This window comes from Protopterus annectens, chromosome 13.part0 (assembly GCF_019279795.1).
Source record: "Protopterus annectens isolate FY-2018-M chromosome 13.part0, PAN1.0, whole genome shotgun sequence".
In the NCBI taxonomy this organism is placed as follows: domain Eukaryota; kingdom Metazoa; phylum Chordata; order Ceratodontiformes; family Protopteridae; genus Protopterus; species Protopterus annectens.
Window position 1 is genome coordinate 1,242,440,065 of NC_056747.1, and position 26,451 is coordinate 1,242,466,515.

Consider the following 26,451-nt stretch of genomic DNA (forward strand, 5'->3'; position numbering starts at 1 on the left):
TGCAATTGGTGGGCAAGGATACAGACTTGGCAGTAAGCACATCTCAGCCTTTTTGCTACATGCTATAACACCCACCTCAACTGAGTGTCCATCATGTACTAGATCGGGGTGCCTCCCTATACCTAGGATGTGAAATCCAGCAAGGGCTAGTCTTTCAGTCCATCACCATCTGTGTTCTCCACTGCCTAGGTCATGAGTCATTCCCAGGTCATCTAGGTCACATTCAGTGCTTTATCCATCTATGCCAAAGAGTTGGCTTCACTTTTATAGATGGTGATCAACACTGTTAGCTGCACTGGTATACCAGCATCTGACTGTGGTGGTTGTGCTGATAAAGAAGAATGCCACAAGCCATGCATCAGAGTACAGTCGGATATTTAGGTACAGGGCACAATGATGTGGGCTGAAGGGGACAAACTGAGCTCAGAGGTGTATATTAAATGCATTACATGGTCTTCAGCTGTGAGACTGCACTCGTATCTCTCTAAAGAACCTACAATGAGTTTTAAGAGTATACACATGCTCCAGATGTAGTGCAGTATATTTCCACCTGCAGTGAGTCTGTAAAGCAACTTGTACATTCTTGTCTCTTTCTCAGTGGGTTAAAAATGAAGACACGCTGACTTGCAACCAACTGGCAGCCAATCAGCTTCTGCAGCCCACACAAACCTAAAGGCAAAATATAATGAAAATCTCTAGGATGTGTGGTCCTAGAACAATACAACTGTCATAGGGGACAGAGGCAAAAAGAGGCCTAAAAAGACCCTTTTTCAGTGGCAGCCAGGGAGAAAAGTTACTACCTCATGTACATTTTGAGAATTACCGAAACTAAAGCACTGTGATGGGTGCACAAGTAGGCAATAATTATGTCATGTGATGCAGATAGTTTGGGAGCTTAACACACAAGATTAAAGCTATGATGCTAATGAGCTTTATCTTGCAGTCCTGGGTCTAACTTCCTCAGTCTTCATTTGTTTTTAGCGTAACTTTGAGCAAGTCACTTAACTAGGTCACCCCTTAAAATGGGTACATGTACATAGTGGGTTCACCCAGTAACAAGAAGAAAATATGTTATTGATGGGAACCATTGAATTTCTGTGCAAGTCTAGAAGGTTTGTATATTTGTGTGTATCTGTCTGTCTGTCTGTCTCTCTGGCTGGCTGTTTTGTGACCACATTATAAAGTGAGACACTCTACTTATAAGGACATTCATTTAATGACACAACTGCCCTCTATCCCAGTGCCTGGATATATAAACCAATGTTTTATTGTTTTGACTGTTATAGATGTAGAGGTCAAAGTGCACTTAAAGGTAAACAAAAAAGGCCAGCATTTTAAGACTTACAGTGTAATTTGTACTATACTGTCACATGACAGCACAGAAAGTGAGGGTCCTGAGTCTATCCACATGCTCAATGCCGTATAAATACCCACTATCCAAGAGATTCATAGTGCCACCCCACCACCATCCCCACTATGCCTAGAATCCTTGGTGACCCCCTAGAAACATGCACAGCTCTATCCTGAAAGAGCCAAAGGAGTGGTTCCAAATCTTACAGGTAGCCAAAAGATGCAAAGGAGTGATCCCAAATCTTACAGGTAGTCAAAGGAGCCAATGTGTGGTCCCAAATCTTACAGGTAGCCAAAGGAGCCAAAGGAGTGGTCCCAAATCTTACAGGTAGCCAAAGGAGCCAAATGAGTGGTCCCAAATCACACAAGTAGCCAACAAATACAAAGGGGTGGTCCCATATCTTACAAGTAGCCAAAAGTGCCAAATGAGTGGTCCCAAATCGTACAGGTCCATTTTGTATCAAGTAAGGTGGAAACTACTGCTGAGTATGCTTATTTTTTATCCAGTCCCAGTTTGACCATCTAGCTTCCATCCCAACCCTTTACTGGCCCATTCATTTTTCCATAGTGAGAGCTCTTTTTCTGTAGCCTGTTCATTTCTCACAATAGGGACTGGTGTTTTCTTGATTTGATTGCTAGTGTCCCTGCTGCAGCCATAACGACTACATACTCAGGTCTGTGGGCACATACATATTTACATGCATGCCATCCTTGACTAGAGTACTAAATGCTGCTGATCCATTCTCTAGTCACAGTCCATAGCACTGTGCCATAATGGCACCAAACACAGCACCCTTTCATGCTCCCACTGCAGGAGGGTGACCCTGAGTTAGCTGCTCAGTTCCTGCCTCCAGTATGCCAGCATCTATGGACCCTGTGCTGCTACTCAAAATCATTGTTTGTCTGTGGAAAAATTGAATCATTGCTCTGAGCCTTGCAGTTGACACTACTGAATATACTGCCGATGTCATCATGGAATAAAGTTATGCCTCATTGTATCAGCTAATGACAAGCCAGATGTCCAGTGATGCCCTTCCGCTTTTATCTAGTATGAGTGAGGTATGATCCAGTGACTATGATTTACCTCAAGCCAGCACAGAGGACTTTCCTAAACAACTGGTTTGTCATTAGCAGATGTGTTGTTGGGAAAGTACAGTTTAAAAAGAACTATGCTACATTACTCTTTTTTCCCTATTTTTAAATAATTCATTTCAGACAAACACTAATAAATGTATTATTAAGATTTGTTTGCTGATGAGATATGCTACTTATAATGTAGCAATGAATCAACATTGTTAATTGTAAAGTCATGCATGACATTTAACACATTTTAAAAATCTCTGTATGGTACAAAAAGCTAGTGTAACAAGGGTTTCAGGATGAAGTCAAGAAAGTATAAAAACTTTTGAATGGCCTGTTTGGTCTGAAAAAACATTACAAAGATAAACAGATAGATACTAGGCGTGTGTCTCAGTTTAACTACTTTTTTACTACTAGTGAGAAAGGTCTGTATTATGGACAGGGCTGAATACAAGAGCACATGAACATGTTGCTTGGCTGCCCCCTGGTGTACAGGAAGGGAAACTGCTCAGAAATACTAGAAAGAGCTAGGAGAGCTCCTTGCTTTTGTTACGTTGCAACCTTTCCCAACTTTCAATTACTGAAAAAGTGAGCGGTTACCACTGAATGACCAAGAAAAAAGAGAAAACAAGTAACCAGAAACCACAACCAGGATTTTTTTATAAAATAAAATATATTATTTATTTATAAACAAACCGATTAAGCACTTTTGTCCTTAACACAAACAGGACTTCATCAGAATCAAACCATATCACCAAAACGGACTTTTTATACAAATCTAATTAACTAACTACTTAGCCAATTAGCCTAGAACAGTGGGAAAATCATTACACAGTATATAATGAAATATACAATGCATAAAACTTTTAAAACTTTCAATCCATTCAAAATTATTCATCCTCATAATTAAAATAGACTGAATAGAAGTATATTCATTTAAACCTGGATAAGAGGTTGCTTGTAATTGTAACTGCCATTTTAATTCTTTGTTTCCTAGCAACACTTTGGCATCCCCACCCCTTTCCCAACTTTCATTAATGAAGGCAGATGAAGGCAGGGAAATTATATTGCTTTGTTCCAAGCAGTGAATTGCTTTGTAGCCCACATACAGCTGACAGAAAAACTTGTTCTATCCTTCCAGATACAGTTGAGAATTGCACTTGCCCACCCTGTGTTCATGTCTGTTGTTGCCTTAGATGACAGAAAAACTGGTACATTTAGGAATCAGTAAATATCTCTGTAACTGCATCCTAGACTTCCTGATTGAGAGACCACATTGTTCTGGTAAGAATACATCAAAGTGCATCACAATTAACACAGGGTTCCACAGGGATGTGCTCTCAGCCCACTGTTGGTCACCATCCTGACCCATGACTGCTATGCTAAGCACAAGTCCAACCATATCATCAAGTTTGTTGATGACACCACAGTCGTGGAGCTCATCGCAAAGGAGGATGAAAGGGCATACAGAGAGGAGGTGGCATGATCTCTGGTCAGTTGGTGCAAGGGAACAACCTTGACATGAATGTAAGCAACACCAGAGATTATCATTGAATTCAGAAAAAAGAGAACAAGCCACCCAGTGCTCAGGATCAATGGTGAGAGTGTGGAGAGGGTTAAGAGTATGAAATTCCTGGGTGTACACATATCAGAGGTGCTCTCGTGGTCAGGAAACACCAGCCAATTGGTCAAGAAAGTGCACCAATGCCTCCACTTTTTAAGAAGGCTTAAAAAAGCTAAGCTTCCTCCTCATATTCTCTCCACCTTCTATAGAGGTGCAATAGAGAGCATCCTGACCTGCAACTTCACAGTGTGGTTTGGAAGCTGCACAGTTACAGAAAGAAAGCTGCTACAAAGAGTGGTGAGGGTTGCAGAGAAAGTAACAAGTTCCAGTCTTCCATCAATACATCTTTATTCTGCAAGAAGCATCCCAAAGACCACCAAAATAATACAGGACAACACGCATCCTGCGCATGGACTGTTTAACCATCTGGCATTGGGCAGGAGATATCGCAGCATCTGCTGCAGGACTACAAGATTCAGTAACAGCTTCTACCCATCAGTGATTAGACTTCTGAACTCAGGCACTAGTCCCAGGGGTATGGACACATAATAAGTCATTTTTTATTTATTTGTGCAATATATACTTACATATATTTTAGGTAAGTGCAATATTTATTTATTATATACATAGTATTATTTAACTCACTCAAGTGCAACATTAGACAAATAAATACACTCCACTGTAGTGTGTTTTGTTTTATTTTAAATGTTGTGTCTTTCGGCTTTTCCTGGTTAGGAGTCGCCACATCGGAACTCCGGTCCGCTAATGATTGGTAGTTGATTTTTACATGCAGAGTTACCAGCCCTGATGCACAACCTTCAACGAAGGTATGCCCATTCACGCATATCTCCACGCAGAAGATGCTCTAGCTGAGAATTGAACTGGACAGCGTCTTACTGTGAGGCGACAACGCTACCGCAGCACCACCACCGCTAAATAGGGTAGTTCATTTAACTCAGGGCAGGGTACTCTTTTTGTATATGAGTGTTGATAAATGCCTCTGCTCTTTCTTGCATGTATTGGGGTAGTATTGTATTTATTAGTTATGTTTATTCCTCTACTTGTATGTGTTGTTTCACTTTCCTTTGTAATCTCAAGAATTGAGCTGATGCATGAAATTTCATTTAGGCTACACGTGTGTAGTTCTAAGTGACAATAAGGTTTACTTTGTCTTTGACTTTAGATGCAGTGGCTCCTCTGTAGATTAACATTTTTTTTGCTTTATTAGAATAATCACTGCCCTTTCACTGCATCATGGACATTATCTCTGTCTAGAATGTCAGTGTTTTCGATGCAGACTGCACAAGACTGCTTCAAAGGCCATCTGTGACTATAAAAGTGGACATCCGTTCCTCAGATAGCAGTCTTAAGGTGGATATATTGGAAGGAAAAAGGAAAGAGATGAAACCAGTAACCACACAATAACCTGTTTATATTGGGGAGAATGCTGCTAATATAAATAGCTTAAATATCTCTGCAATTTTCCTGTCCTTATTGTGTCCCTGTGGGTTTTCTCAAGATTATTCAGTTTTTTCCCACATCCTAAAGACATATGGCTTAAGCGAACTTTTTAAAATTGTCACTATGTCAAGTAACAGATGTGTATGTAAATGTGTTCTGTATTTGTGTGTGTGTGTGTGTGTGTGTGTGTGTGTGTGTGTGTGTGTGTGTGTGTGTGTGTGTGTGTGTGTGTGTGTGTGTGTGTGTGTGTGTGTGTTTTTTGTATGCCCTGGAATGTGTGATATCCTGCCCAGGAGTGGGTCTCGCCTTATACCTACTGCTCGCCAAGATATGGTCTACCTCCCAGTGACTCTACACTGAATAAAATCTAATAATGAAAACAAATAAAAGAATGGCAAAACACTTTGTAAAAAATGAATAGAAGCTTCATTTGTATCACATACACTTAACTAACCCTCTGAAATTTCCAGGAGTCTGGAAGCTGTCAGGATACAACGGAAATAGAAGGCCACCAAGTCATTCTGAAATGTATGCCCTAAAAAAATAAATAAATAAATAAAAAGTGGTTTACAGGAAAGAGAGACTCAAAAATATCAGTATTGCACATTAAGAAAAATGATTAAAGTCATACATGATTTTAAGAATATCATTCTGAAAAGAAGAAAAATTATGTTAAGAAAACAAGGATTGTTCAACTAACAAGCACCAGTGCATGGGACATTTCTATTTCAATTAATTAGTCATTGAGTAGTGTCCTCTCGATATATATAATCTTGCATACCTGCTTGACTTACACGACTTTCTCTTAAGCAGATCTCTACCTCAGAATATGTTTTACAGGAATGGGAAATATGGTAATCTGATGTTGTCAATCTTCACTTAATCCTTGACTGTGGGTTCGGTTCCATATCTCGGAACCAACTCGGTCATTATTCCATCTCCTGCCTTCCAAAAATTCTCAAGCTTAGCTTTATCCAGAATGCTCCTGTCAAGATTACCTCAGATCTTGTTTACCGCTCTTACTGTCAGATGTGTCCTTTCAGTCAGCTCTCGAGTGAATTTTCTACTATTAATCTGTAAGTTTTTTCCTCTTGTTATTTCACTTTATTCTTTCTCTCGCTTACCCAGACCTCTCTATAAGCTCCTATCAGTCCCTTTTCTTGATTAATACAAGGATTGGTGGTATCTCTTATTTCCCTTTTAACTTCAGTAATCTCTTGTACCATCATTGGTACTCCTTTCCTCTTTACTGTAACGGTAACTCTGTTGTACCATTGTTGGTACATTTTCTCTCCTTTTGATTAAAAAAAATTTATTTCCTTTCTCTTCTTCTGTCAGTTTGCATGTGTGTATGAACAGGCTAATATGGCAAAAAAGTCTAAGGACACTTCTTGCTTTAAGAGATGCCAGAAGTGTGACAGAAAATTACCCAACTTGGGTGGACGTTCGCTTTGTGTATATTGTTTGGGCCCGGTACATCTTCAGGAAAAGTGCACCATATGTCATGGCTTCAGCCACTGGGCCCTAGTAGAGCAAAAGAATAAACTCATTTTGAAAGGTCTGATCAAGTCAGATTTTGATGAGGCCATATCTGAGTATTCCAGGGCAAAAACTGATATTAGCTCCCCTTCTTCCTCTTCTAAACAGGAGGGAGCTAAGAAGAGGAGCTGATCGGCACCGACAAGCTCATCAGCTCCACCACTGAAAATTGCAAAGACTTCCTCATTTCCCTCAGTGTCTGTGAAATCAATCAGGGAATCACTTAAATCTTCAGTACCAGTACCTGCACTGATTGTTTCGGTACCTAAAACCAAGACTTCAGTATCATCTCACTCCCCGATTCCATTGACTTCGGAACCGGAGTTCCCTTCTGAACAATTACCTCGGACAAGATATTCACTATCAGTAGATCCTTTTCATGACCAACCTCCAAGCCCTTTCTTGGAGAAACCTCATTCCCTGTTGGTCTTTTCCATCCATTCCACCAACAGCCTCACAGAGTCATATGTTATGAGGCTAATGGATCAGCTCCTGGCAGGGAGGGGTTTAACTACTTCATAGGTTCATCGCCTCCCAGGCTCTGGAGCCATATCCATCTTTCCAACAGCTGTCCCTCCTCCAAATCCAACTGAGCCTTTGGAGTTCCTGGTGCCAACAGTCCCAATGTCAATGCATTGGTGCTGATCAGATCTACATCTCGGGCACCGATAACAGCCCTCAGCTCTTTGATTCTATTCGACCCGAACACCCCCTGGGGCTGAAGCTTCAATGTTGGTTCCTGCGAGCATGGCTGCACTCCAGTATTATCAGAGCCATCCATGCTTCCCGGGACATCAGTACATGTGAGCTTGGCTCCAGCTTCAAAGGTGGCTTCCTCGGTGCGAGGTTTGACCACAGTTCTGAGGAAGTCTATCTTGGTTCTGGGCTCCCACCCCTCTATGGGGGGAGCTGCCTTTCAGGCCAAGGACAGGCCTTGTCCACTGTGGGCTCACAGTCTATACCATCTTCATCAGGGCAACATCCCAGCCCTTCCCCTTCCCCTTCCCCTCACCCAGAGCTACCACCAGCCTCTGCTCTGGGACAGAGGGCACAGAAGCCTCAGGATACTACAACGGTAGTTATGTCCTCTTCAGATACCTCTCTGACACACTGAAGAGGCTCCCCTGAAGAGAAAGTGCAAGAGGAAGTACTTGGACTCCCCTGAAAAGTCTTTCATCGAAGATACCGATTTCAATGAAGGGGAAGGTTCCTCAAGTTCTCCCCCAGAACATTCATTTCAAGACAGTTTGGAACTCCTGAAGCAGAGAACATCCCAGTCTTCCTCTGAGAAATCAGTATACCTGCATGCCTTCTGTGCCCAACCTTCCACCTCTTGGATCTCTCCACCCACTGATGATCTAATTAAATTGATTGCTCAGTAGGCTTGAAAGATTTCTGATTCCATCGAGCCAATCCTCAAGAGACCAGACCATATTTTGTCAGCTACTGAGGATCAGCAACGTTGGTCAAAATGTATTCCAATAGATGCCATTGTGCTTGCAGCTGCTACTAAGAAGGAATTTGTAGATGAGAGTCCTACTATCCATCCTCGTAACAAGGAGTCTAGGACGATGGATAGATTTGGGAAGCATGTATATGCTTCTTCGACCTTTGCACTTACGTCTTTGAACTATATGGCACACTTTATGAGACTCCAATGAGACCTGATAAAGGTGCTATCAGATACTCTGACAGGAGCCATAGCTGAGGGAGTTATACCTCTCAGCCTGGAAACATCAAAAATCTGGACAAGGCCCATGAAAAATAGGTACAAATCTGTATGCTGATTAACATCTAATTTGCAAACATAATTACGTAACCCCACCCACTCCAATGGAATTGTGGGATACCAACTTTCAAAAGCAAACTGAAGGACAGGCAAACAAAATATGGCACCAGAGTCCCCCTGCAGCCATTCCAATGTCCCATTACCTGGCTATCCCCCCCCCCCATGTACCATAAACACTATTGTGTGCATACTGCTTCACTTCTACAATGATTTGGATTTTATTTTTACATTTTGCAGCACATCAATGCACAAATACTAACATCTGATAAACAAAACAATACTGTTTCACAATGAAAATAGACTTGGTATTAAAATTTCTCTGCCCTTGAAACTCACATTCATTGAAGCAGCATTGAAACCCACACCACATCCAAAGAAAATGCATCTGACCAGTGGTGGATAAAGATTACCTTTTGGCTGTTTTCAGATCATTGGCCACTTGCACACAAAACAAGAAACATACATGTGTTCATTTCTTTGATACACCTTCCTGACTTTATTAAGTTATATTCCTTGTATAATACAGCACACTTGTTAGACAGAGCGCATTTTAAATGTATTGTTTGAACATTTATCCAGTAGGCTGTACTGTAGGCAATGTAACAAAATGCATGAACCAATAATGGCAAAACTGCTCAATTCAGAACATTTCCATCATAAAAGTCTACTTCCACACCCACACTATAAATAGAATGACAGTAGTGTAAGCAATAGGCATCTTGCACAGCTTCTCACACTTATTTTCAATTTCATTTTTTTTGGGGGGGGGGCAAAAGGTCAAAAACCAGGGACACATACGTTTTAAATATTGCTTGTATAATTTTGGAAAGTTGCTAGAATAAAATGTGTTACCACCATGCATGTCACTGACAAGTCTTGAACCCAGAACCCTATGTACTACAGGCAGAACAACATACCACTATGCTAAATCAGCAGTTTCCTAAAAACTGGGAAGACTGAAACTTAATGGCTATCATTTAGTGAATTCAATTCTCACTTCTCACCATAGCTCTCAACCTCTTAGCATTAGCACAAAAAACCTGGACAAACAACAAAGCCAATAATGGGGGAATACAAATTCACTTCTCACTTCTCACTCACCATAGCTCTGCAAAGTTAGCCCAAAAAACCTAGATAAACAACAAAGCCAATAATGGGGGAATACAAATTCTGCTCTCACTTCTCATCATAGCTCTGAACTCTTAGCACAAAAAATATGGACAAAGCTCAGAAATAGTGGTGGCTAGGGACTTTAGGCTCTTTTTACCCTGCAACACACGAGTACAATCCAATGAAAGTCAGAAAGTACAGAATATGAAAGGGGGATTTTCTGCAGCACTGCACTCATTCATGTGCCCAAATAGATGCACAACATGAACAGTACATTGCTACTTAAACTTAAATAAAAAAATGACCATCAGAGCATACGTCAACTGTGTCAAAAAGCCATCAGTGGCCTTTCATACTTATAATTTAGCAATCTTTCTACAAAATGAAATACCTTTTTTTCAGTAAAATAGCAAAAAATCTTTGACTAGCCAATATTTTTCACAAGGTTCTGAAATACATATCAATATTCCTAATGAGATAGTACCTAAAGTTTCCATATGCTTTACAAAATGTTAATACATTTCTTTTCCCTGTGCATATAGTTTCCACATGCTTTACAATATGTTGACAACACATTTATTTTCCCTGTACATATCAATTTTCCTATGTATCAGTTCAAAAACTGTTTTGGCAACTGGCACACTAACCGTTTCAAACCCAAACAGCATCTGAACTTGTTGGCATTGTTAGCGCAGTTATCTCAGCAAAGCAAGTTTAGAAGGCCTTTTGATACTGCTGATGTTCTCTTGACGTAGTGATACCTTATTATGGATCTTAAAATTAATGTGGTTGAACTTATAGTCAGAAGAATATAACACTTTGTATTTTATTCATGGTCTGACTAACCTTGTACTAAACATCAGTTTTCATGCAAGCTGAAAAGTGGCACAGAACATGAAAACAGTTCACATGCATGGCATATCTGTCTAAACTCAGGCTAACAAAGAAAAAAAAATACTATACTTTCCACGCAAGTAAAATAAAATCTTAAACGTTAAATACAGAAACAGAAATGGCAAAGTAAAGAGGAATGCTATAAACAAAATTACTTTATAAGTTATTTCAGGACCCCCTCAAGCTGAAAATAACTTGTTTTAACTTTTACTTATTAAACAAATGGCTTGCTGTTTTATTATTACAGAAATTAAGAACATGCAACTAGTGATGCACATTTATTTCATAAACCAGGCTATGAATTAATATACTCATGCGAACACAAGTAGACAGTACTTTCAAACAAACTCGCTCAAAAGGCAAGAAAACCAATAGCGAAGAATGTAATCATGTTTTAATAAGCTCATGACTGCTGCCAAAATACAGAAATGCACCACAACTTCTGTAGTCAAAGCAGATAGCCAATTAATCATGCAGTGATTGGTACGGGTGTGGCTTGCTTATCAGCAGTCCCGCATTACAAATCTGATAAGAAGCATCAAAGTATGCAGCTGTGGAATGGAATGAAGCAAGCATCAGGCCTTGTAACCAGTGTTACAGCTAAACATGCACACACACACACACACACACACACACACACACACACACACACACACGCACGCACGCACGCACACACACACACACACACGCACACACACACACTTACTTGAGTCATTGCCGTTCATTTCTGCCATTAATCCCGCTCTGAGTCTCATTGCTGCCTGCCATCTGAGCCGTTCGTTCAACCATTCTGCTTGCATTATTAATCCAAAGCTGCCTGCCATTAAAAATGAGCCATTCTGCTCACTGCCACTCGCATTATTAATCCAAAGCTGCCTGCCATTAAAACGAGCCGTTCATTTGTTCATCCATTCCGGCTCACATTTGCAGCCAGAAATGATGACATGAGCTCCTTCAGCTCAATTCCGACTGGCTGGTAGTCCTGATGGAGCAGACGTCATTGCGCATGTGATGACATCAGCCCCGACAGCACGATATTTAAAAAAAGTTAAAAATAAAGAAAAAAAATCGGAAATGAAGGGGTGCCACTCGAGAATCGTGGCACCCCTTCATTTGGACCCCAAAACTCGGTAAAAACCAAGTAATTCGGTATGGTTGGGAGGTATGGAGGGATTGCAGGACAAAGTAGCTTTCCAGCTGGCAACCCTTGAGTCAATATGTAATTCGTCCATGAGGCTCACTGTACATGAAGCCGAAGGGATGACGAAAGCAGCAGGTTCTGGTGTAGCATTCAGGAGACATGCCTGGATGCACTTATGAATTTGTGGAGCCATTTAAGTCTTATTTCATCTGTGCTCCTTTTGATGGATCATCCCTTTTTGGCCCCAAAGTTAAAGACACCCTCACCAGATGTGAGAAGGATAGGAAGACCCTTTCTGCCATAGGAGTACGCTTTTCCACTCCTCAATGGCCTTAATCCAGGAACCAGAGAAGTGGGAAGCTATGGTTCAAAAAATCTCAAGGGACTTTCCAGAACTCATGTGGTAACACTTTCTCTGGGGTACAGGAGGGAGTTACAATCGAAGATGCTGGGTTAAACATAACAACCAACAACTGGGTGCAGAGGATTATAACCAGAGGTTACAATATTCCCTTTTCAAATCATTCCAATCAACCACAAGGATGCAGCAGTTTTAGAAATAGAAAAACTGCTCGACAAAAGAGTCATCCAAACAGTCCCACCAGATCAGATAGGATCTGGACTTTACTCAAGATTCTTTTTAGTGCCAAAGAAAGCAGGGGACTGGAGACCAATTTTGAATCTCAGTGTGTGGAACAAGACAGTTCAACAAACCAAATTCTGGATGGTCATAGTTCAGTCTATACTTCTGTTCTTAGGAAATGATGATTGGATGTGCTCAAAGGATCTTCAGGATGCGTATTATCACATAAAATAGACAAACACTCCAGAGGATTTCTGCACTTCTGGCTGGGAGCCAGTCATTATCAGTTCAGAGCCCTGCCTTTTGGTCTCACCACAGCCTCCAGGCTGTTCACCAAATGCATGGCAGTGGTAGCAGCCCACTTCAGACTGCAAGGATTCTGGGTGTTTCTGTACCTAGATGACTGGCTCATTACCGCAACCACCAGGCATCTTCTGCTTCAGGCAAGGGACTACATTCTTCAAACTTGCTCCTCCCAGGGGATCACTGTATACTATGAAAAATCCCATCTAGAGCCAACACAGCTTTTAGAGTTCATAGGAATGGTGTTAGACACAAGCACCTGTATCACTTCGCTTGCCCAAGAAAGACTTCAGAGAATAAGATTCCAAGTCAGCCAAATTATTCACAACAAACAGTGAACTGCAAAACTGTTGTTACAGGCTCTAGGATCTATGGCGGCCACCAACACTTTAGTTCCCCTTGCAAGGTTTCACATGCAAATTCTACAAAAGCTCTTAGAATCACAATGGTCATTCCTGAACCATCCTATGTCTCATCAAGTTCTTATCACCAATTTATGCAAGAAGAATCCAAGTTGGTGACTTCATTCCAACAAGATTCTATTGGGCTGCCCATTTGTTCATCCTCATCCCCAACCCATAGTAACCATGGACACACCCTGGATAGGATGGGGGCATTATCTGGAAAAAACAGTCCAAGGCACTTGGTCCCAGTTAGAGGTCAATCTACACATCAATGTTCTAGAGATGAGGGCAGTGCTCCTAGTGTTGCAAGCATTCCAAGAAGCCCTTCCCTTGGGAACAACTGCAATCCAAACAGGCAACATGTCAGTGGTTTGTACATCAACAAACAATGAGGAAGCAGATCTTATACCCTTTGTCAAAAAGCGCACAGGGTATGGCAATGGGCAATTTCATCCAACTGCTTTCTAATTTCAATGCATATCCCAGGAAGCTCCAACATGATTACGGAAAAATTGAGCAGGAGCATTCTGATGCCTCACAAGTGGTCTATCAACCCTTTGGTGGGGGAAAGGATATTCCATCAATGGGGCCAGCCCTGCTGTGATTTCTTTGTATTCCCCTGAACAAAAAGTGCAGCAGCTACTTTGCCCTGATTCCTCCCTCCAGGGGAGTCACTGTGAGATGCTCTCCATCAAGATTGCCCCCCACAGTCTACTATACACTTTTCCCCTGATTCCTCTCATTTCCTAGTTTCTGAAGAAAGCCAACGAATCGAAGAGCAGAATAATTCTCATTGCCCCCTTTTGGCCTCGACAAACATGGTTTCCCTTTCTTTGCCCTCACCTAATTCAGAAACCTTGGAGGCTAGACCCAGTCAGACCTATTGTTCCATCCAGACAAACTTACTCACCTGAATCTTCACAGTCTCAAGCTCACTGTGCGGCTTCTCTAGTTCCCATGATAGCCAGGCATTCTAGTCTCACTGCCCCAGTTCAGCGAATTATTCTAGCTTCTCACAAACCTTTGACTAGACGATTATATAGCAGCAAGTGGCAAATATTTTCAAAACGGGCTACAGACAGTAATCTTGACCCATATTCTGCACCAATTCATAAAGTTTTAGAATTTTTAGCATCACTTGTCGATGCAGGAGTGTTCTTTTCGACTATACAAGTACATCTAGCTGCAATTTCAAATTTTCATAATGGTCTAGATAATTCATCTCTAATGTCCCACAAGCTCTGTAAAGCCTTACTGAAAGGAACCTTATTGCTGAGGCCTCCACAGAAGGATTCTATTACACACTGAGACCTCAGTCTAGTTCTGCAATCTTTAATTAGTCCCCCCTTTGAACCATCTGCAAGTTGCAACTTGAAACATTTATCATGGAAGACCTTATTTCTGATTGCTATTACCTCTGCTAGGAGAATATCGGAGTTACAAGCCTTATCTTGCAAACCTCCTTACCTGACCTTTCATAAAGACAGGGTGTCTTTAAGAACAAATCCTCCTTTTTTACCAAAAATAGTTTCTGACACTAATATCAATCAGACTATAAAACTTCCCGTATTTTTTCCCAAATTTTCAAACAAAGGTGAATACTGTCTGCATTTGCTAGATGTTCACAGACAATTTTGATTTTACCTTCACAGAACAAAGGAATTCAGAAAATCCGATCAGTTGTTTGTTATTTCTCTTCTGCAAATCTGGGCAAACCAGTTTCTAAACTTACTTTGTCTAAATGTCTCAAGGAATGTATAACTTTCGTTTATAACAAAAGGAATGTGCAACTGCCGGGAGTCAGGACCTATAAAGGCACATTCTACGAGAGCAATAGCCACTTCTGCAGTCTTCCATGCCAGTGCTTCTGTAGATTATAAATCTGGAAAATATTAGGGTACCACCTAACACCCTAATAATGGGCGATTTCAACTACCCCACCATTAACTGGAAAAACTACTCATGTACCAACTCTTGTGCTCAACGTTTTCTGGAATTCATAAATTCCAGTGCCTTGGATCAACTTATCCACACCCCCACCAGGGGCAGCTATATCCTAGACCTGGTCATTACCAACATGGGCAACCGGTACTCCACACCAGAGGTCAATTCCTCGTTGGTCAGATCTGACCACAAGCTAATCACCCTAGACATCCACATCCCACCCTCACCCCCCATTAAGGAAACCACCGTAAAAAATTTCTCCAAAGCCAACTTCACGCTTCTTAAGACAGAAGTGGTAAACGTCACAGCACCCATGCTGATGGACAATAGAGATACGACTGCTAAATGCTATACAAATGCACTTTATAAGCACTTACACAAGTGCATGGATCATGCAATCCCTAACAGAACCAAGTTGCTATCCTCCAGAAAAAGGAAGCCAATCTGGTGTTCCCCTGTAATAAACAAGCTCTACAACAGAGGAAAGAAACTGTTACAAAAAAAGAGTAAAATCCCATGATTGGAGGAACTCCCTGGTCAGCCTCAGTAAGAAGCTGAGATCCCTCATAAAATCCTCCAAAGCTAGTTACGAAAACAAAACTGCCACTAATTCTAAAGACAGCCACAAAGCATTCTATAGCTATGTCAAGAATTTCAATGGCAACACTCAGTTCTGCTCTGAGTTGCAGCACAATGGCACTAAATATACAGAACCAACTGATATTGCCAACATCCTGGCAGATAGGTTCAGTGCTAACTTTACCACCTCTCACCCCCTAAAGGGCCCATTTCTATACTGAAAGAATGCAAAGTTCCTGTAATCACGGCTGCACAGGTAAAAAACACACTCTCCAAAGCCAAGAACACAGCATCCATGAGACCTGACAACATCCCAGGCTGCATTCTACATGAACTACAGAATGAACTGGCACCCGACCTAAGTACCATGTTCAATCATAGCCTCACCTTCAGCTTTGTGTCCACTGAATGGCGCACAGCAATGGTTATCCCACTCCACAAAGGGGGAGCCACCATGGACCCCGGGAACTACCACCCCATTAGCCTGACGAGCCTGGTCTGCAAGGCTATGGAATGTATCACCATGGAACTTATAAATAATGACATTGGTAATCTCCAAACTCTGGACCCTACCCAGTTCAGGTTTGTAAAAGGCAGATCATGTCTCCTAAATCTGACAGACTTCTTTGAAGTGGTCACCAAAGCCATAGATGAGGGTAAGGTGGCCAAGGCTTTTGACACAATCAAATAAATGGAGAAACTGGAAAAACATGCCAAACCTGGACCAAAAGCAACGTGTTGAATAACAGTTTTTCGTTGATGAAAACAGTAGCTACTGCAAAAATCTTCTAATACTTGTTGAATATCAAGGCAGACAGGAAATCTTCCTTAGATTGTGAAGGAATGCCAGACCAAGTGTATCCACCGTAAATCTTTTATTCACCAATGCGAAAACCAGAAGAACACTCCAAAAGTAAACCAAGAGCTTTCGCCTGGACAATTCCAGGCTTTTTCAAGATTAAAATGTAAGTGTGGCCACACTGTTTAAATATACAAGTTAATAGGCCAAATTAGCAATTAAAATAAATTGCAATCTACTCTTAAAGTGCTATAGTGCTGCAGTGTTGTCATAAACATGACAAGTAAAATCTTTACTCTCAGTGAGGTTTTACCAGCAGCAAAGCATATTTTAGTGTTCTTTAAACTATTAAATCCTGTCAAAATTCATTCACTGTCTTTAAGTATATAAATACAATACATTAATAATAATAACTAATGAGTTGAAACAACAGTTAAAATCTCTATTAGTCATGAAATAAAAGCACATCATTAAAAATAATTTCTTAACTAAAAATATAACTGTTGTGTTAAAGTGGGTAAACCAATGTGCAAAATTAATACTGCACAAATATTTGTAAAACATAAACTCATAAATTAAATTAATTTATTCATTCTAAAAAATTATTTCAAATGTAATGACAGTGTACTTAAATAAATCAATTAATACATTTTCTTTCTTGTTTTAAAAACTTTTATAATGGAATTAATATGAATGTTATTAAAATTTGAACACCAAAGAGAAACTAAAAACTATCTATAGTTTGTTCCTTTTCATTTTCAGTATACTGTTAATACTGATGTTCTCATTCATTCCTGGGTTCCTTGAGGCATCCAATTTTAGTTGCCAGGTTAACTCTCTGGTTTCCAGGTAACTTTCCCAGTCACCTCCCCTTGGATCACTAATAACTCGTTCCAAGACGAAAAATTTTAAAGACATATTGTTACAAATAACAGAGTGCTTAAAAAAAGCATTAGTAGTTTTCTTTTTCTCTATTTCATATACATGTTCATAAATCCGTTTTTTGAGCATTCTAGTGGTCTTTCCCACATAAAAACCATGGCAGAATGTACACACACCCAAATATACTACCCCCATTGTGTTGCAGTTGTGGTACCCCGGTGTCCTCAGAATGCAATTCCTAGCTGGAAGAAATATTTCCTCGGCATTAAGTAGGTACTTGCATTGCTTACACGCACCACATTTGTATGTGCCATTCTTCCTGTAAGGGGCCGTAGTGTTTTTTAACTGTCTTGTACTAGTGTTCTGTTCAAACATTCCCTTAAGGTTTATGTCACGTTTTCTAACGAAAGTTAATGTTTTTGGTAAATAATTTTTAATATCTTCTTGTGCTGTTAGCATTGGCCAAAAAGCTTGTAAAGTATTCTCAATATAAGTTACATCTTTAGTGTATGTATAGATGAAACTTCTCTGAACATCATTATTTCCCCTACTGTTGTTCTTAGGAAGTGGAAGTCCCTTACTGAGCAGGGGTGGAAACTTAGAATCCCTATTTTCTAATATTTCTTCTGTAATTGTGTTAATTAGCTGGTTAGGATAGCCTCTTTCTACCCACATATTCGTTAAAGTTGCAACCTCATCCAAAAAGGCATTTAAGGTACTACAAATTCTCGATGCTCGAATCAATTGACCTCTAATAATTCCCTTTTTAGTATAAAAGGGATGTGAACTATCAAAATGCAAAAATGTGTTGGAGTATGAAGGCTTCCTATAAATAGATGATTCAAAATGTTCTCCTTTACTGTCCTTACTAAGAAGGATATCCAAATAATGTAGTGAGTTACTACTAAGTTCATAAGTAAATGACAAGAAATCAGTGGTGTTGTTGATATAACCAAAAAACTCCAAAAAAGATTCCTTAGACCCCTGCCACAAAATACAAATGTCATCCAAATATCGCTTATAAAATAAAATCTGCTGTTTCCATTTAGAAGAATGTATAAAGGTTTGCTCCCATTTACATAAAACAATGTTTGCATAAGATGAAGCACATGGGGAACCCATGGCTACTCCCTTACTTTGCCTGAAGAATTCTCCATTAAAGAATATATAGTTGTTATTGAGGATGATTTCCATAAGTTCAATGAGTATATTAATCTGGTTATTACTTAAGTCACTTAAACTTATTAAGATGTCAGAAAACCAGTCTATTCCTATGTCATGTGGTATACTTGGGAACAGTTCTACTATATCTATTGTAATCATCAAAACATCCTTATTACAAATATTAGGTGGAATACTAGCTAAGAATTCCCAAGAATCTTTGCAAACATTGGGGAGCTTGGAAACTAGAGATTTAATGCTGTATTCAACAAATTTGCCTAACGGTTCTGTAATACTATTAGCTCCGGCAACAATTGGCCTGAATTTCAAAGGAGTAATTCCTTTGTGAACCTTAGGTATACCAAATAGTATAGGGGTCTTAGGATGTGGTACATTCAAATAGTTAAATAGTTCTTCATTTAACACACCTTGAAGTAGATGGTCATTCAAGATGTATTTGATGTTAGCTTGTGCAACATTTAATTCGTTGATAGAGGCCTGTTCGTATGTGTTGGAGTCCTGCAAAATGTCATGCATTGCATTATCATAATCCAGTGCGGTCATAAGTACCATCCCACCCCCTTTATCTGGTTTCATAACCCTGATTTTTTGTTCTTTTAACAAATTCATAATTTCTACCAGATGTTTGTTGAAATTATGTGGAGGGTCTTGTCTGTTTGATAAATTAGTTCTCAATGTGTTTTCAATAAGCTCTTCAAATATTTTTAAACTCGGATGTAGGGGTGGGTTAAAAAGACTGGACCTAGTGATGCTGTTAGTTAAAATATCTTGCCCCTTAAAGAAGAGAGAGAGGTTAAGATTTCTAACAAAGAGTTTTAGCTCGATCAATAACTTAGGCACATAAGCAGGTCTAGCTGGAACATAACTCAGTCCTTTAGTAAATAATTCAAAATAGACTGGGGTAATTTCCAAATCAGTGTAGTTGTAAATGTTGAAATTATTCAAAGAAACTACAATATTGTTGTTGTTAGGGATAGGACTTGTAGTGGCATAGTTACTGATATCCATGTTTAATTGCGTGTCCTCCCCCAAGCCTGTTGGTAAGGGGCATTCAAATTCCTCCCCATTGGTCTGCCCTGGGGGAAATGAAAACCCTGTGGTGAATTATTGTTGCCTTTCTGTGCTAACCTTTCACTTCTTCGTAAAGGTTCAGAGTTAGGTACATTTCTGATGTTTTGACCCCCTGTTCTTTTTTCAAAATCATCCTCATTAGTTCCTGCAACTTGGTTGTGTTTCAACCCTGTGGGGTAAGCCCTCCCTTCTCTGTATTCCATAAGGTCTCTGTCAAGTTTTTTAATTTTTCTGTCAATAACTTTTTGACAGTGTTGGTCTACTTCAGAAAAAACTTCATCATATTTCCTTTTGTGTCTAAGGAAATTCTTATGTTGTACAATATTGTCATTCAAAACAGTAAGTTCATCCAAAATCCCATTACATTTATTCTGGTAATCCTTCACCATTAAATCTAACATTTCCAACCCAGTTCGGTTAAAAAGTTCTAGTAATTGTGTATGCAAAACAGAACCAACAGTAGCATTATACGGAAATGTATAACATCTGAGTCCTTTCGGCACTCTTTTAACATTAATGCATTCCTTTAAATAATTAATTTCAAGTTGACAATTCTTATACATATATAATTTGTTGCTGAAAAAGTCAAAATCTATGTCCAGTTGTTGTGTATTATGATGGAATGTACCTTGTTTGAACTCCGGTTGGAGTTCTGTCCATTTTTTAAAGTTAAACAGTTTGTCTGTAACTCCACCGTTTGGTGCCCTGTTGTTACAGTTTCCTTCTTGTGAAGATGTTAAGCCAGTTCTTGAATTACAGCTCGTACTAGCAGTGCCATTCGGCTCCTGCGCCGTAAGGGATCTCTGCTCAAGCGGTACTGCTTGTTGCTGGTTTCCCGGAAAAAAAGGGGAGTCAGGAACATCGGAGTTCAATTGCCCCGTAAGTGCCTTGTTGATACTAGAAAGTAACACTAACACCTGGTTAAATTCAGAACGAGTAACCGGTGTATCGTCACTGTCATCCCTTAATATAAGGGGTGTGTTGAAGAGGTCTGTGGCAGGTGGTTCTTCCGCCATAACAGCACAAACAAACGAAGCGGATACAGTCAAATAAATGGAGAAACTGGAAAAACACGCCAAACCTGGACCAAAAGCAACGTGTTGAATAACAGTTTTTCGGTGATGAAAACAGTAGCTACTGCAAAAATCTTCTAATACTTGTTGAATATCAAGGCAGACAGGAAATCTTCCTTAGATTGTGAAGGAATGCCAGACCAAGTGTATCCACCGTAAATCTTTTATTCACCAATGCGAAAACCAGAAGAACACTCCAAAAGTAAACCAAGCGCTTTCGCCTGGACAATTCCAGGCTTTTTCAAGATTAAAATGTAAGTGTGGCCACACTGTTTAAATATACAAGTTAATAGGCCAAATTAGCAATTAAAATAAATTGCAATCTACTCTTAAAGTGCTATAGTGCTGCAGTGTTGTCATAAACATGACAAGTAAAATCTTTTACTCTCAGTGAGGTTTTACCAGCAGCAAAGCATATTTTAGTGTTCTTTAAACTATTAAATCCTGTCAAAATTCATTCACTGTCTTTAAGTATATAAATACAATACATTAATAATAATAACTAATGAGTTGAAACAACAGTTAAAATCTCTATTAGTCATGAAATAAAAGCACATCATTAAAAATAATTTCTTAACTAAAAATATAACTGTTGTGTTAAAGTGGGTAAACCAATGTGCAAAATTAATACTGCACAAATATTTGTAAAACATAAACTCATAAATTAAATTAATTTATTCATTCTAAAAAATTATTTCAAATGTAATGACAGTGTACTTAAATAAATCAATTAATACATTTTCTTTCTTGTTTTAAAAACTTTTATAATGGAATTAATATGAATGTTATTAAAATTTGAACACCAAAGAGAAACTAAAAACTATCTATAGTTTGTTCCTTTTCATTTTCAGTATACTGTTAATACTGATGTTCTCATTCATTCCTGGGTTCCTTGAGGCATCCAATTTTAGTTGCCAGGTTAAAGTACAGTTTTGTACCTACCATAAATGTAGATGTTCGAAGATCCACATTGCTGCAGTCCTTACACTTGGGTAGTCCGCTGTCCTCGGTCGGCCCGAATATCAAAGTATAAGGCTGACGTTGGTCAAGGCGCATTTGACTGACATCAGGACGTCAGGGTACAAATGCGCATGACCGACGTCATATCCTCAGTCTTTTCTTGCCCCAGATGTCAGAAGACCCTAAAAATAAAGGTCAAAACCAAAAGACAGCAAACAAACAACCAACCATCCTTGCACTAATTATATGTACAATATATACAATATACACAATATTTACAACCCAACCCACACAACCACCTCCAACTACAGAGGGGAAGGAGGGAGGGTAAATTGGACTGCAGCAATGTGGATCTTCGAACATCTACATTTATGGTAGGTACAAAACTGTACTATGTTCTTCATCTCACATTGCTGCAGTCCTTACACTTGGGTAGAATCCCAAAGCAGAGGTAAGGGAGGATGGCCAAACTATAAGGAAGCAGGAGCTGCCAAAATGCCCTGCAAAACAGCAGTGGCAAAACCAGCCCTGGATTTAGAGTAAAGTGGTAGGTGATAATGCCTAGAGAAAGTATGCACTGAACTCCAAGTAGCTGCCTCCAAAATATCCTTAGTTGCCACCCCCTCAAAAGCTGTCAAGTGGCAGTAGCCCTAGTGGAATGAGGCCTAATCCCAGCTGGAATCTCCTTGCCATGATGGGAATAACAGAAAGCAATGCAAAACCCAATCCACTTAGAAATAGTTTGTTTTGACACAGGCTTGCCCTGAGAACTCAAAGCAAAAGAAACAAATAACTGCTGAGACTGCCTGAACCCTTTAGTTTTGTCCAAATAATATCGCAACTGCCTGTGTACATCTAAAGTGTGCAAAATCTTTTCCCCTTTATTTTGGGGATTTGCATAAAAAGTAGGCAAATGAATAGTTTGGTTTAAAGCCACACTAGAAACCACTTTAGGCATAAAGGAAGGATTAGTGCGTAAAGATACCCTATCCTTATGGAAAATTAAGAAAGGCTCAACTGCCATAAGGGCCTGCAACTCAGAAACCCTTCTTGCAGAGGTAATAGCCAACAAAAAGCAGTCTTCCATGATAAAAACTTTAATTCAGTAGTAGCTGCAGGCTCAAAAGGTTGTAGAGTGAGTTTCTCCAACACAAAATTGAGATCCCAAGCAGGAGTAGGAGCTCTTGGGGGTCTTATATTCTTTGCCCCTCTAAGAAATTGCTTGAACAAAGGATGAGAAAACAATGGTGGGTCACAATCATAGTGAGCGAAATTGCTGCAGCATGAACCTTAATAGAAGAGAAAGACAAACCTTTGTCCAGTAACTCAGTAAGATATTGAAGAGCCACACTTAAATTAGGCTCAGAAACATCAAAATCCTTTGCTGCACTCCAAAATAAAAATCTCTTCCATTTATCTGCGTACACTTTCCTTGTACTAGGCCTTCTAGCTTCCAAAATAACATTCAAAACTTGCTGTGGAAGTGGAGGCCCACTATGGTTCAAAACAGAATATGCCAGGCTGTTAGGTGCAGAGAGTGAAGCTTGACATTGAGCAAATGACTGTCCTCCTGAGACAACAGGTGTGGAATCAAGGCAAAGGCCATGGAGGCTTCAGCACCAGGCTTGTGAGTAATGGGTACCAATGCTGTCGAGGCCAATCTGGAGCTATCAAAATCATCCTTGGCTTGTCTTGTCTGGCCTTTAGTAGTACCTTTGGGAGGAGAGGCAGAGGCGGAAAGGCATACACATGAAGATTGCTCCAATTGAAAGAAAGAGCATCCACTTTCCAAGCCGTGGGATGAAACCTTTTGTGCAAAACTTTGGCAGCTGGTGGTTTAGTGGAGAAGTGAACAGATCTATGTCTGGAGTTCCCCATGACACTGTCAATTTCTGAAATACATGAGGATCCAATTTCCACTCGTGGGGATCCATAATTTGTCTGCTCAACACATCTGCTAAGGAGTTCTGTGCTCTGGGCAGAAACCTTGCCTGAAGATTTAGCTGTAAACTGAGAGCAGTCTCCCACAAAATCATTGCTTGCCTGCATAAAGGATAAGAATGTGTTCCGCCTTGCTTGTTGATGTACCACATGACAGTTGTGTTGTCTGTTAGAATCAACACCTGCCCTGGAAGAAGTAAATCCTTGAAAGCTATTAATGCAAACTGGACTGCTAACATCTCTTTCAAGTTGATATGTAGATGTTGTAGTCTGGCAGGCCACTTGTCTTGTATCCACTTTCCATTCAGATGAGCTCCCCAAGCTTTGTCTGAGGCATCTGTCGTTAGAATCTGACTCGCCTCTGGCGGGTCACAGAGAGTCCCTTGTTTAGGTGACATTCCTGAGCCCACCACAACAATTCCTTTTGAATGCAAGGTATTATTTGAATGACAGTGTCCAAATCCTGGCAGTGCTGTGTCCATACATTTTGAGATACCATTGTAGCTTCCTCATATGCAGTTTGGCATTGGGAAGCACCAGAATACAAGATGCCATGAACCCCAAGGCTTGAAGGACTGTCCTTGCAGTCAGCCTGGACTGATGAGACAACTGATGAAAGTAAAGGGAAAGATTCTTTTGTTTGTCCGGGGTCAAAAAGGCCATCTGGGATGCTGTATTCAGTCTCACACCCAGAAAGCACATGTCCTGAGAGGGTACTAGACTGGACTTTATTTCGTTCACAGAATACCCCAGGCATCTTAGCACTGCTATCACATAATCCAAATGATGAAGAAGCTCGTCCCTTCCTTAAGCCAGAATCAGGCAATCGTCCAAATAAGGATAGATCTGTATTCCTTTTAACCTGAGGAAAGCTATCACTGGAGCCAAAACTTTTGTGAACACTCTGGGCGCAGTAGATAAGCCAAAGGGCAATGCAGAGAACTGATAATGAGAAGTCCCAGCTCGAAAACGCAGATACTTCCTGCAACTCAGTCTGATAGGAACATGAAGATAAGCCTCCTTGAGATCCAAAGTTACCATCCAATGATCTTTGCCCAGCAGAGGTAAAAGCTGCTGTAACGTCAACATTTTGAACTTGGGAATGTCCAGATAAGTGTTGAGGATAGATAAGTCCAAAATTGGTCTCCACGTGTTCCCTTTCTTTGGTACTAGGAACAGGCGAGAATAAAATCCTAGGCCCACTTCTTGCATAGGGACCGGCTGTATGGCCCCTATTTGGAGTAACAGAGAAATTTGCTTGTGAGCCTCTATTCTTTGTTGAGGAGGAACGTCTGGCATGCCTTTGAAAGGAGGCAAGGTATGGAAGTAAAACCTGTAACCGTGGTGTATGATATCCAATACCCATCTGTCTTGGGTAATTAAACTCCAATTTTCTTTGAAAAGTGCCAACCTTCCTCCCAAAGGTGCTGCCAGACGAGAAGGCTCTGGCAGCTGAAAAGGTAGGTCATTGGGTCTGTTTACGAAAGGACTGACCCCTGCCCTCACCCGAAGACTGTGCAGGAAAACTCCCTGTTCTAGGCCTGAAAGAGCCCTGAGCTCTGCCCCTACCACGTCTAGATCTACCCCTAGACTGGGAGTCATAAGAAGGATCGTCCACCCCTTAGTAGGCCAATTTCTACTAAACTTTGGAGGCTGAACCTGCAAAAAATCTTTAACAGTCTGCATAGACTTAGCCTTGTCTTCCATTTTCTTTAAAACTGCCTCAACAGGAGAACCAAACAACACATCAGATTGCAAAGGAGTATCTAAAATCCTTGTTTTAACATGGTCAGATAAATTCTGATCCCTCAGCCAGGCGTGCCTGCGAAGAACTGACCCAGTGGCAGCCACCCTAGACGAGGCCTGTACAGCATCAAAACCACATTGCAAAGAATGCTTACCCACCTGTTCAGAAACATGTACTAAATCTTGTAACTCTTTACAATCAATACCTTCCGCCAGAGCATCAACCTTAGACTTCAATTGTGAAAGGAGATAGTTTTGGTATTTCAACATGTGAAACTGGCAATTCAAAGCCCTCATAGCTAGAGTGGAAGAAGTATAAACTTTCTTTCCCCATCTGTCCAAGGCCCTGGCCTCTTTATCTGCAGGAACCGGATTCTTGACAACAGAAGCCTTAACACCTTTAGGCCCCTGGCTAACAGTTTCTGGGTCTGCCCTAGGACTCTTAAAAGATACTTATGAGCTTCAGGCACCCTGTAATACCTATCCGGTTTAACAGGAGCAGGAGGCAAAGAATCAGGATTAAGAGAAGCCTCCGTAAAAACATCTTCCACCACATCCAAAACAGGAGGTATAGCCAAAGGCCTATGCTGGGGTAAAAACAAAATTCCCTAAGCCTTTTCCTGGAATCAGAGAAGTCCTGACCTTCCCACTTAAAATGCTCCCTCATGGAATGAAGAGTTTCTGAAAAGAAAAATCCTCAGGCGGAGAAGCAGAAGGAGTAGAATCATCCACATCAGAATCAGAATAAGGAGAATACTCCTGCAAGTCTTCAGCCGAAGACTCTAAAACATCCGAAGCCTGCTCAAAACTCCCTAGCTCAGGCTCCACCCTAGGTCTCTTATCAGGAGGGGCAAAGAACCCTAATCAAAGTAATCAAATCTTCTGCCATTTTAAGCATATGCTTCTTGGGCACAGTTCCTGAAGAACTAGGGGTGACACCAACTGAAGCTAAACCTGGCCTGCCTCTGGGAGAAGCCTTGGAAACAGAAGGAGAGGGCCTAACCACCCTAGGAAGGGAGGGAGTATAGTAACCTGAGAAGCCCCATCAGCCTGACC

At 40.4% G+C, this 26,451-nt stretch overlaps 1 long non-coding RNA gene across 1 annotated transcript in view; it reads right to left on the reverse strand.

Moving 5' to 3' along the window:
- LOC122788231 overlaps window positions 1-26,451 on the reverse strand; it is an 87,463-nt gene that overhangs the window by 16,906 nt on the left and 44,106 nt on the right. Inside the window, exon 2 of the long non-coding RNA XR_006362621.1 lies at window positions 5,910-5,990. This is a non-coding gene — a long non-coding RNA (uncharacterized LOC122788231). The remainder of the gene's footprint in view (window positions 1-5,909; window positions 5,991-26,451) is intronic.